The 10,987-nt window shown below is 41.0% G+C and overlaps 1 long non-coding RNA gene across 1 annotated transcript; it reads left to right on the top strand.

Annotated features, from left to right (window-relative positions):
- Positions 1–4,315: 4,315 nt before the first annotated feature.
- LOC109369243 lies at positions 4,316–7,837 on the top strand. The gene is made up of 2 exons (XR_002118051.2): positions 4,316–5,374; positions 6,097–7,837. It is a non-coding gene; the product is annotated as an uncharacterized LOC109369243 (long non-coding RNA).
- Positions 7,838–10,987: the final 3,150 nt, after the last annotated feature.

Here is a 10,987-nt window from a genome sequence, read left to right as displayed (position 1 = left end):
AAGCTGTTCCTGCAATGCTTTTCCTATAGTATTCGGGGGAAAAAAAAGCTAGTGATTAGTAAGTGATTAAAATCATTGCTCTTTTTGCAGCAGAACACATCAACTCTCTTTTAAGAAGAAGGGATATTCAAACAGGCTTAATTAATCTCTTCTTCATGAGAATCCAATCTCTTGCAGGCCATTACTTCAGTCTTCTGCATTTTAGCTGTACAGCAAAGGGTTAGTGAGCCCATCAAACCGCCCATTGCCATACTCCACCCATTAGGGGACTTCTAAGGTTAGCAAAAATGTGCAGTGTTTTTAACCCACTGTTGAGCATTACTATGCCCAACAGCATTAAAACTGACATTCAAATGCTCAAGCAACATTTAGGTTTTGCCCTTCTGCGCTGCATAATAGATTAAGTGCCCTCTATAAACACCACCTATTAAATTGAACTCTTAAATGGAAGACGCAGAATACTTTATAGATGAGATAGTTCTTGCAATCAAAGGGAGATGAATGTGCTGTTTTAATTTAAACCAAACCAAAACACAACTGCAGTCGGTAGTGTAAGGCTCTAGCTATCGCTCCAAGCACCCAGCTATATTTTGAAGCTTTATAATTAGTTTTCTGTGTTTGTGAATATTGTATGCTCCAGCATAAACAAAAGATGAAATCAAACAAGTGAGTGATTTTTGCATTTCCTCTGTGAAAGCTGATAAACAGCAGTTCATTTAAACAAAGCACATACTTAAGCTATGGACTCCGTGGATGCCAAGCATCCCTGAGGCTAAGAATTCACAGTGATTGCAGGAATCTTTTCCTATGGACAAGCACAGAAAAGAGCAATTAATGCAAAGAAAAGTGGGCTTCCTAGTGCCAGGGAGAGAGCCAAATGCTACCCAAGTGTCTGCTCTGGGGACTGGGTGTAAATTTCTTCCATTAGATTTAGATCCTCTACACTATAGAGTCTACAGCATATGGCATTTCCTGCTTTCACGTACAAATGTGCAGACAAAACACTGATCTGATTCAGGATAGGAATTGCTACATTTCAAAGCACTTTCAAATATACAGTGGCTGAAGCAGAGTTGTGGGGTTTTTTCTTCCTAGGTTTTTCACAAGATTTGTCTGCATCCAGCAGATAACAAATAGCAGATAACTCAATAACTGATTGAAGTCTGAAGGTGTCCTTGGCAATACCTCCTCATGGCGACCTCACCAACAATGAGATAAACAATGAGTACGAACTAAATGAAAGTTTTTAGGAGTTCATCCTATGTTTCAGTTACAAGACTATTGCAAAATGTTTAAAACCATTACCCTGACTTTACCTCTCACTTATTAGCTTGATAATTAAGGGGCAGTACAGACGTAGGAAATCTGAAAGGAAAAGTTTTAGATAAGCAAATAGCGCATTAGATAAGCTTAGGATTAGCACATGGGTTATATCTTAAGATATAAAGCTGCTCACGTCCTATGAAAGTGATTTTCCTTTTTTAGGACCTTTATCAAATAGTCAAGGATAGCCTAGAATTTAGATAAAAAGCAGTAAAGAAGAGATGCTGTGTCCAGTCCCATAATACCACCTCGTAGAGCATTTACCCCCACACTTCTAAATGACACAAGAACTATTCCTATTTGTACAACTCTTATTTTCAGATGCCCTACTGATTTCTCTCTACAGCAGGCAGGTTAAAACTCCGAAGCTGGAGGGATTTGGTGAAAGGCTTCTCCTGTGCAGAGCAGAGGAACCTTCATGACAACAAACAGCCTGACATATTACTCTGTTTTCTGATTCTCTTCCTAATAGTTTTTATTCTGGTTCATACGCTTTGCTTCAAGTGCTAGTGCAATAACTTCTTTGTCACAGTTAATAGAAAATAGCTTCCAAAAATCAAGATTTAACAGGCTAGTGAGATGGTCATTCACCCAGACAGCTTAAAGGAGCAATTAGCAATGCCTCAGCCAAAAAAATGCCATATCTATTGGTTCTATTACTTGTGGTTAATAAGGAGGGATATCTCAGTAGAAATCAGTATATTCTGATTAGAAGTAAAAACATACAACATGACGTGTGAGACTGTGAAGAAGATGCAAGTAGAAGAAGGTCTGAGAAACAGGTAATTTCCATATACTGCTGAATTCAAGACCGGACAAAAGATCATTATCAACACCTCCATTTCATTTGCACACTTACATTTTCTGCAGGCTAAATCCTGCCCAAGAAGCACCACAGTGCCCTGTTGATTAGGAGACCAATGCGAGGCACAGTCCCATGGCCTGCCATCAGACTTGGAAAGCTAGCAGTTTGCTATTCAGAAGTCCCAGAAAACCAAAACAGGCGCCCATTGTTTCCACATAGCATTTTGCCTGGTTCTTTCTGAGTAAGCACTGCTGCTACAAGAACTTGCACACCTCAAAGATCAGCAGTAAATCCTTGTGAGGATGCTGCAAGACACGATCCGCTTCTTGACAGCAAACCATACAGAACTGGCTCCTCTATGGACTGCAGGTAAAGACACTAACGTCAGAAATCCTTTGTCAGACTGACCAGTACTGGAACAGAGGACACAGCATCACCTGGGTTAAGGACACAAAAGAATAAGATGCAGGAAGCCTACCCAAGTTCTCTTTAACCAGTGGTTACCATCCTGCGCAGGGCAGCACTGAATGCAAATACTGAGTCTAAATCTGGAAGTAGGACGGATCTGTTTCCATTGGGCTGCACAAAGACTAGAGAGCTCTGAGCTTCAACAAGCTTCCCAGCACAGGTACCTGTACAGATGTGAGAGCAGTGCTTTCAGTTCCAGAATGGTTGTAAGCTCACTCAACAAGAGGTGTTACAGGATCAAGCCCGGCTGCCAGTGCCCCCAGTGTGGCACCAAACAAATCTGTACCTCAGAGTACACCTTCAGCCTCTCTGCGAAGAGCAAGCCACCAAACGTGCAAGTCAGTTCCCAGAAATCCAGTTGAGTTGCCTTTTGAATGTCCCCTGGTTCTCCAAAACAGCAGCAAAAGATTCCAACAACACTAAATACTATAAATAAACTGGGCAAAATATTCTGTAGCTAGATCAGCTTATAGGCGTAAGAAATCACTGCACTCTGATCTGTATGAAATGCTTCCATCAATTGAAGGCACAGTGACCAACAGATCACTAAAGAGCAGAAATACTACCATACCTACTGGTGATGCAGCTTTGTTCAACAGTTCCACAGCTCAACACTAGAGGCACCAAATCCCATGAGAAAGAGCATACAATAGACCTTCAAAAAGGATTCAGTAATCACTGTGGTATGCATGAACCCATGAGAGGATCCAACAGCACTGTAGAATCTGGGTTGACTCCAAGCTGTGTGCAATAATTATTAACTAGCATTTTGGGCAGCATCTTGAAGGTTTGTTTTTGGACATTGCAAACCGAAGTTAGTTCTTCTTTTAGTCACATGGGACTCGCTACTATAACCAGGTGGTTATGATTTGCAGGACTTTCACAACATTTGCTCCTTTTGCTGCTTTTTTCCTCCTCTGCTTCAAGTTCAAATCAAGTTTTTGGTTGGTTGCGTTTTGTTTATTTTCCTCAGTTTTATGTTTAAAAGAATGAAATAAACTAGCCTACTTTTTTTAAACCTGGTTTCTAATTGAAGCTAAACACCACAGCCCAATGCAAGACTCAAAGCATTCTAAATCTTTGTCAAAGTACATCAAAATGGAGTGAACTAACGGTAGAAGTAGGCGACAAGTTCATGTGATTAATCACCAACGTGTGCTTGTTAACATACACACACACACAACAAAAAAAAAAAGGCTAAAAAAGATGCTTAAAGATCTTTTGGAGGCCATTATACTGGTAAAATAAAAGATGTGAGTTTCTCCAGCTGAAAGTACAATATAGAGGGTGGAGCAGTCGAACAGATACCTCTTGTGAATAATGTGGTTGGAAGTGATTATATGTTCTGTTAAAGCAGCTGTGGAAAGCACAAAGCATTGGTGTCCCTGCCTGGGCAGGGCGGATGGCCCAGAAGACTTCCAGAGGTCCCTCCCAGCCTCAGTCATTTGGTGATTCTGTGAAAGAAAGCAAACTGGAAAGAAAACACAGTACCTGGGTGCTGCCACAAAAATTGGAAACCCCGCTATTTGAGTGCTCTAAGGATTTTATCCGAATTTGAAATGTGACCACAAAGTGAAGCCAAATCAAAGGGCTTCTACCTCTCAAAGTTTTGACATGTTTGTTGTTGTTGTTGTTGTTGTTTTTGCAAATCTCTTCTGTTTTTATCATCCAAAGCAGTGACAGAAAGTCATTCTTCCTGTAAAAGAAGGTAATGAAAACGAGAGAAATGCTTTTACACGCAGCTGTAACTCTGAATATGAGCATGGGCACAATTAACAAGACCAGTTATACAGAGACAGCTTAACTCCAACATTTTAAAACACATAGATTGGGTTTCTCCCCTTCTTTTCAAACAGCATTCAACAGCTGAGCTTTCCCGGCTCCAAGGAGGCTAAGCTGGGTAAACTCAGCCAACCACAAGGTTGAAAATATAGCAGACGTATCATAAAAATTTAGTAATGCTTTTAAACTACTTCTCACCTCACTGGTTTGAAGGTGGTGCGGTACTGTTATACAATATGTGCTGTTGCCCAGGCAACCCCATCTCACCTCAACAGCTGCTGCAACTTCAGTGAATAAACATGATGAGCTGTGGCAACCTTGATTTTTTATTTTTTGTTGTTGTTGTTGTTGTTGTTGAAGAGTCTTTCCAACTATAAAGCATTTGCAGATGAACCTCTGGGGCTCTTTATCCGAGGGCTATTGCTATTTCTCGAAAATATCTTTCACTGTATTCTAGAGGAAACATTTTGATGCTAAGTTCCATATTCTGTTAAATCAGATTTGTGTCTGGCAATTTTATACCTGGAGTAAAAACATTATCATGCCTCTGTGCTCATTCAGTTTAAGTGCAAGAATTTTATATCTATGGCAACAATAAGAGCCTTCCTGAACTGCTTAGCATGTCTTTTTCCATTATGGAAAAAAAAGCCAACAAAAAAACAAACAACAAAAACCCAGCAAACTCCTTGAAGCACAAAAAGCCTAAGTTCTATCCCATCCCTTCAACAGGAGCCAAACTGTAATATTGCTTCAACTCCATTTTAAGCAGAGCTAAAATGAAGGTTGAAATCCAAAACAAGATGTTGTGAAAAGAAAGCGGCACAGAGTGCTTCTGTGATAAAGGCTTTTTGGAGGGAGGTGGCTAGAGCCTCGTGGTCCAAACCCCAAAGGTTTTTTGTTTTGTTTTGTTTTTATTTTCATGCCCTTGGATTCAGAGATATTGCTGTGTGAGCAAGCACTACAAAAAGAATCTGAACATTACAAGTCTTCCCCACAGTAAGTATCAATTGCAGCTTTTAAGAAGATTCGGTGCTATTTCTTTCTTTTTCTCAACTTATTTGGGTATAGAACCAAAGTAAACATAAGACAGTAGAGCAAGTCTGAGAGGGTGTTTTGTGAAATGCTGCCAATGTCTCTGCTATTTTAATTTGGGGAGGAAAATAAGCGTTATAAAATGTCTAGGAAAAGTTTGTGCTGAGAAAGCATATAAGCATTTAAAGGTGGGCAATGCAATTTATTACAGAGAAATAACATAGAGTGAATTAAAATAACGAGCAGAACGACAGATTTTTAATCAACAAAACAGTGAAGCTGATCTTTTTTCCACTCTAGACTTTTCTCCTTCCCTTCCACGTTTCCCCTCTTCCCAGCCCCACTGCAGCCGCTGCTCTGTCAGAAAGCACACAGCGGTGGGGACAGGAAAGACGTTGGTCTTCAGTGCCCGCACGGCTGTAGTCCTCCTTCACTGAAAGTCAGGGATTTAACTACATCTGTGTAATCCTGGCTCCTATTCCAAACTGCAAACACGGCACTGGTAGAAACGTTTCTTTCTCAGCTAAATAAAGTCTCTCTCTACAAAACTCTTTCAACTGCCCCTTCTGTGCCTTCACCACAAAGTACCCTGATACACAACAAATGCCCTCTGCTTCTCAAAAAATTTGCAGTGTGCAGCATGCACGCTCATTTGATCCTCATGATTCTCTTTTTCTATCCCGCAGCTCAAATATGTGTAGCAAGAGCTCCAGTGGTAACGCTGAAAATGGCAATGAATCTGTTAAATGCAACGACACGAAGAGAGTTAAAAAACAAAACAAAACAAAAACAAGGAGCAAAGAATGTACCTAATTACCACTGATCCTGCCTATTAGATTTCATTCAGACACCACAACTTCTTTCAAATAACCCCAGTTTATTTTTGAAAAAAAATTCCTTTCTTCAGACAGGATATGGGGGAGGAGTCAGTCGGTGATGTTTTACACATGCACATCTGGATACAGTCCAATTATTCCCCTTATACATTCCTCCAGTTGTTTTCATTTTGCTCCATGCTCTGGCATTCATAAATTTGTGAGATTAATTGTGTGTGAGCGTCTGCAGTCTTGGATCTGGGCACGAGTTTAGCAGCAACGCAGCTAGAAGTCAACATTAAAGAGAGCTTCAGCTCAGAAAGTACAGTTTACATCCATACATCTTTGGTACTGTGAGAATTGAAGCAACCATCATCCTTACCACATGCGGCAAATTGGTAAGATTAATCCAATCTAAACTAAGCTACATTACAGCAGCTAGTTTGAGCCTCCTGGAGCCATTCAGTTCTGCAAAAGAAGGGTATTTTTTCTGAGTATGACTTCATTTGTCTTTGAGAACAACAAGAGGTCACAAAGAACAGAGGCACCCTCCAGCCCCCACGGGATCCAGGCGATGGAGCAGACTGTGCCACTCTGGCTGCTAACAGGGTCCCCCGAGCTGGCAAATCCAGCAGTGTGGGAAATCCCCATATGAAAGGTATTCCCGTGCGAAGCTCGGATTCCTTGCTGCTTTAACTTGCTATTTACAGCCCTCAGCAAATGCAGACAGGAAGGTTGTGACTGGAGCTCTGCTGTTTGCTGGCTATTCTAGGCTGCTAGAACAGCCCCCTTTGGGGCCAAAGGCAAGTGAGCTGAAACCAATCACCAGAACAGGGAGAGCAAGGGGGCTAAACACAGCTTCTCCTCTTCTGGGGCCAAGCCTTCAATGTACTGATGTTTTGTATTTTATGTGCAATTTACTAACTAAAACCACCTGTTTCCTCAAGCTCTCTGCAATTTATTGTTTTGCAAAATCAGTTTCACATTACACTTCTGATGTGCAGTTCCACATGAGAGTTACAGAACGTAGGTGATGTATTAAAAAGCAAAGGGTCAAAGGCCAAGAATCTACTCACTTCACTGCAAGTTTTCCACCCCCAAAACAGGGCTATCTGTACACAAATCCCACTCGCACTGCCATGGCACAGTCACATCTGTGTTATGCTGTCAAGGCAGCAGGGTGACGAGCGAGCTGAGCTGTGCCCAGTTCACAAAGCTTCCCCCAAAGCAGTTAGTTGCTAGCGGGAATATTTGGATAGCTGTAGGTTGTTCTGAGGCTTGGGTTGGCTTTTCTTCGGTGCGAGATGGCTGCTACTCTTATGAACAAGTATCCGTCAGGTTTGACAGGCTATTTACTGAAGATAAATTGAACCGATAGCTTCTTACAACCACCTATTCTTTTCCAAAACTCCTGATGTACTGTAAAAGACTCAAAATGGGCACACCATTCTGAATATAGGAGATAACAGAACTCTGGAATATTTTAACTCCCTCACATTTCCTATTATTAATCCATCTTGTGGATTTATATTTGAAGATCGCTCAAATCTGTGCTGTTTGTAGAAGGTTCTTGATAAAACGTGGCAGAATAAAAGCATTCCTTGAGCCAGGAGCTTTTTTAGTTTATTTCTTTTTATTCTTCTTTCTCTTCTCCATCACATGAAATTGTTCCACTTTTCTTGACCCAGAAGAAAAACAGATTGAGCTTGGCATTCCTCATGCCCCAGATACCTGAATCTAGCAATTGACCCCCTCTGCACAGACACAATTTTCTTCTCTTGCCAGCCACCACGGTTAATTCCTACAACTCCTTTAGCAATGATTTGCATTGCAATGCTGAAGCAAGAAGGCCTGAAATGCCGGCAGAGTGCTTACAGTTGCAGTGGGTCAATCGGCAGGGCAAGCATATCTCATGTCCCCAGCATCACACTGCTTGTGCTTCTAGCAGCTTGTGCTGTGTTACTTGAGAATTGGGCCAGCTGGGAAGTTCAGCCCCTCGCCCTGAACTTCCATCATTAGAGTTGCATCCAACCTTAACAGTTGAGTACTGTATTTGAGCCTTTTCCTCCCTAAAGTCAGGAAATCGTACCTAAAACCAACAAATGCCACAATTTAAATGAAATTCTTTCAACATCGAGTACCTGAGAGCCAGGGAACGTCAGATTTATGGCTGCACATACAGCTTGGTTTCCACTCCCTATGCGGATGCATTGTGATTAAGTATCTAATTACGTGATTGCATACTACTTTTCTCTGGGATTCCTGCCTCAGTCAGTGCACAGAGAGCACATACAAGAGCGGAGAATTATATTTGCACAAACAACCATAAATCCAGCATTTCTTAGCTTCTGAGTACTTGACTTTGCAAATAACGTTCCTTTCACGTAGATTTTTGTTTGCGGTATTTGTACAGCTCACACCTAAAGAGCACTGCAACATTATAGCATTCTCTTGAGCACTTAATCGATTGCTGAGACCCTCTCATTTTACGGATGTAACATTTTCAAAAACTCATTTCATGCCTGCACTATCATGCTTATAAAAGTCATATTTTCCAGACAATAGAGGCAGTATAAAAATTAAAACAAGCTGTACCCTGATTGGCCAAGTTGTCTGAATTATTCTCTTTCTTCCTAACAATGAATTGTATTCTCTGAGCTCTGAGTAAACAATTAAGAAGGGAGGGGGTGGAGGGTAACCTATAGTAAAGAGCATTTGAGTTGCACTCTTAGAAATGTAAGATAGGGAAAAAGTAATAAGTAAAATAAACCTGGACCTCCTAATGGAGACTGATGTGCAACTGATGGTGAAGGAAGGTGCTTTCTAGTAAATGATGAAAAGATCTGTGCTACAGAAGAGAGCACAAGTCTTATTAAACAGAACTTAAAAGGATAACAGAAAGTTCCTTATGCATTTCCAGAAACATCTCTCCAAAGGCAGCAGCTTTTATTCCTAGGTAGGATTATCTGAGCATCCGCTTGCCTCCACTGTCAGTAGAGATGCAGCACATAATGCAGTTGCTGCCTCAGCAGGTGGCACTGGATTAATACAGATTCAATACTTCATAGTCCTCAAACAGAATTCTTAAGAAAAGCTATTAGCAAAATGTGGTTCTGCTTTGAAAAACAAACAACATGATTTGGAGGGTTCCCATATTACTGGGTCTCACTGATCATACTTTGAGAGCTCTTGAAGGAAAACCCTCCCAGCTCAGCATGGGATCTCTGCCACATCTCCAGAATCAGTGCACATCTTGCAGCCTCAGGTACTCACCTACATTCAGCTCCTTTAACTGTGAGGGCATTCGTACCAGGTGGAAGCAAACAGAATACAGCAAACTACTGCTTCTGCTTTACTCTCTCTTAGTCAGTTAGGCTGAGTAGGACAGTGAGCAGAAGAAAACAGCGAATATCTGCCTACATCTAGTTGCTTTTCATACCATCCAGCATTCGCAGGAATTCTTAAACTTTCCCTTTGACATTGGGAAGAGGCTGGGAAAGACTTTAGCAAATTTGAGTTATTTCACAGAACAGACCAAACATTTCAGGTAAATTGCAGCTGTCACTTCTATTGGAAACAGATAGTCAGGTCTCCAGCACTGCAATGTATTCTGGAATTTCCATAACAGTTTACAAGCGGTCTTAATGGAGATGGAAACCAGAATGCAGCACTTTTAGGTAAAATGTTACTGTATAATACAAGCAGTATGGAAGGAGCTCTAGATTCCTGTTCATACACATAACCATGCTTCAGCAGTGGCCACCATACATATTGCCTATGCTGAAAAGCAATCATATGAGATGATTGTAGGACAAGGAAGTAGGGTTCTTTCCCCATGTGAACATTAGAGCAACATCTTTGAATCACAATAAATAAATATTGTTCGGAAAAAAATTACCAAACCAGGTTAATAGCATGTAATGAATAGAAAGGAAGAGTTTCTTAAGGCTAACTTGTATTTCCCTGTGAAAGCATTCAACGTCTTCACACACCCAAACCAGATCCAGGTAAACATCCTTCAGGTACAACAGACACATGATTTGGCTATCTGTACTTCAACGCAAGAGAGAACTAGCATCCATTTCTAAGAAGCCACCTTGATAAGACTGCAGTTATTAATGGAATATCAACTTCTTCATTTTTTATTTAGCTAACAAGGTCTCCAGGCATAGCTAGTGCAACCCTTGGGTGTTCTTTCAGAGTCTAACACTGGTATTTGTGTCACAAAGCCTTGGAGAGACTAAATGCTGTGAGCAAATTTAATTTTTACCATTATCCATATGACTATAGCATGGAGATTTCTGGGAGGCTGTCTATATTATTCAGGTACCTCTTGGTCTGCTGGGAGCAAGATCTTTGCCTGATCACATACTGAATTACAAGAGACAGTGCAAAATTTCAGCTTTGTACCTATCTTCTAGCAGCATATATTAAATCTTGCAGTGCCACCTGACATGGGACAACCTCCTCCGTGCCATGCACTCCCTTCTAAACCCCAGCCTTGCTGTCCTCCCTTCTCTAATCTCCTTCCACCTGATAGCATTTACTCTGCATCTTTCAGTGGTTTTTATTCTGCTGTACTGGCACAGGCTCCACTTTTCTTCACAAATGCATCCCAAGGCCCACAGAAGAACCTGGAGACTACTCACAAGATGAAGTTAATTCAGTAACATTTACTTTCATGAGACACATTGAAAAACTTTAATTGCCTCCTCTAGGGATCTGGAAAAATTCTTGGAAGAATTTTCTAAGTGTGTTTACA

The sequence above is a fragment of the Meleagris gallopavo genome, chromosome 10 (assembly GCF_000146605.3).
Source record: "Meleagris gallopavo isolate NT-WF06-2002-E0010 breed Aviagen turkey brand Nicholas breeding stock chromosome 10, Turkey_5.1, whole genome shotgun sequence".
Lineage (NCBI taxonomy): Eukaryota > Metazoa > Chordata > Aves > Galliformes > Phasianidae > Meleagris > Meleagris gallopavo.
The sequence above is the reverse complement of the archived record's forward strand: the minus strand, read 5'-3'. Positions and strand labels throughout refer to the sequence as shown.